The sequence below is a fragment of the Chrysochloris asiatica genome, unplaced genomic scaffold (assembly GCF_000296735.1).
Source record: "Chrysochloris asiatica unplaced genomic scaffold, ChrAsi1.0 scaffold01021, whole genome shotgun sequence".
NCBI lineage: Eukaryota > Metazoa > Chordata > Mammalia > Afrosoricida > Chrysochloridae > Chrysochloris > Chrysochloris asiatica.
Genome location: NW_006409539.1, coordinates 48,575 through 50,487, shown reverse-complemented (window position 1 = coordinate 50,487; position 1,913 = coordinate 48,575). Strand labels below are relative to the sequence as shown.

Genomic DNA, 1,913 nt, shown 5'->3' with positions numbered 1-1,913 from the left:
AGGGCTTTTCTCTCACTGGCTTTACTCCATTTGCATCATCACGGTCATCTCTGAGGAGGCAGTTCTTCCCCAGTCACATTTTGAGGGACTTCCAACCTGTGGTCCTCATTTTCCAGCACTGTATCTGACAGTGTTTCTCTGCTATTCATAAGGTTTTCAGTGACTAAGTATTTGGAAGTAGTTCTCACTCCTTCTTCCTAGTCTGTCTTTGTCTGGAAGCTCATCTGAAACCTGCCATAGGTAACCCTGCTGGTATTTGAAATACTGATGGCATAGCTTCCAGAATCACAGTAACACACAAGCCACCACAGTACAACAACTGAGAGATGAGTGGTGGACAAGTCCCAAGTAGGCAGTGTCAAAATGACATCTATTTCTTTGCTTTCTTTGTGATCATACCCCTTGGTGGTATGATGGGTCTCATGGCATTTGACTTCTTTTTATCTGCAAGCTTTAAAATCTGAAAAGAATGTATTAGTATTTCATCCACACTCATCATGGCACCAGCATTGTCAAATTCTCCACAATAATTGGGTGCAGAAAACAGAGTGACCAACTGTCTCTTGGCAAAAATTTCATATCCATCTTCAACCACCTGATAGGCTCTACATATAAGATCCAAATCATGCTTATGGAGAAATTTTGCAAGCACTTCTGCACCAAATGTGAAGGACACTCCTCTGTTATTTTCACCCCAGCCTAAGACATCTTTATTGGGGTCAGACCACAAAAGATCACAAAGAAGATCTTGATCTGGTATATCAGTTGGTCACATAATTTGCTGTATCTGCTCCATAGACTGAAGATCTGGTGATAAACCTCCATGATAGCAGAATATTTTCTCATCCATGATGGCAGCTATCGGTAAACAGTTAGAGCAATCTGTGAGAATTTTCCAAAGTTTAATGTATCTTCTTTTACATTCATCATAAAAATCCGTAAATTCTATTGATGCTGGCACATTCATGGTTCCCTCTGAGCAGAAAAAAGTTCTTGGGATATTTGATTTTGTAGACCAGTAAGAGGCAGATTGTCTCCAAAGACTGCTTCGCCTGTCTACATAGTCCCCAAGAAATAGGTAGTTGCTTTCTGGTGGAAAACCACCTTACTCAAAAAGTTGAAGCAAATCATACTATTGCCCGTGGATATCACCACATATTTTGAGTGGTGCTCCAAGTTCTAGTAGGATAAGCTGACTGAGAAAGATTTCCTGAGACTTTAAGCACAGGCCTCTGATTTTGTTCTCCTATAGTTGGACATTCTTTCCAGGCTTGGATCCTCTCACTTTTAACAGCCATTGGATGACGCTGTAGACACTGAGTTTATCTATATCTGCCATTGTCTTTCCACCACCGACTGTCCTGTAGCGGCGCGGCCACCAGTTCGTGCCCAGGACTCACACCTCTTTCCCCATGCCACAAACTCAGAGGCAGTGGTAGCAGCTGCGACTGGTTCCCCCCCAACCACCCCACTCCCTGCTTCCTCCTTCTCTCCCCACTGGAACCACGAGATCCTGAGTCATTTTGACATCAAAATATCCCATAGCACATAGTGGCTTGTCAACACCCCCCCAACTTCTTGATTTGATCTTAACACAAACAGTTATATGTGTTAGTTATACGGTACCTGTTGTTATTGTTGATAAATACTGTGAGTCAGTTCTGACTCTCAGTGACTCTAAATAGGGTTCCCAAGGAGCTGCTTGTGGACTTGAAGCACCAACCTTGTGGTGAGCAGCCCTATGCTTATCCTACGGCACCACACTAGGACTCCAATATGGCACCTGTTGTTGTTGTTAGGTGCCATTGAGTCAGCACCAACTTATAGCGAACTTATGCACAGCAGAATGAAACAATGTCCGATCCTGGGCCAACCTCACTACTATTGCCACACTTGAGTCCATTGATGCTGCC

The 1,913-nt window shown here is 43.4% G+C and overlaps 1 pseudogene; it reads right to left on the bottom strand.

Annotated features, from left to right (window-relative positions):
* Positions 1-370: 370 nt before the first annotated feature.
* Positions 371-1,339, bottom strand: LOC102829054 (annotated as a pseudogene).
* Positions 1,340-1,913: the final 574 nt, after the last annotated feature.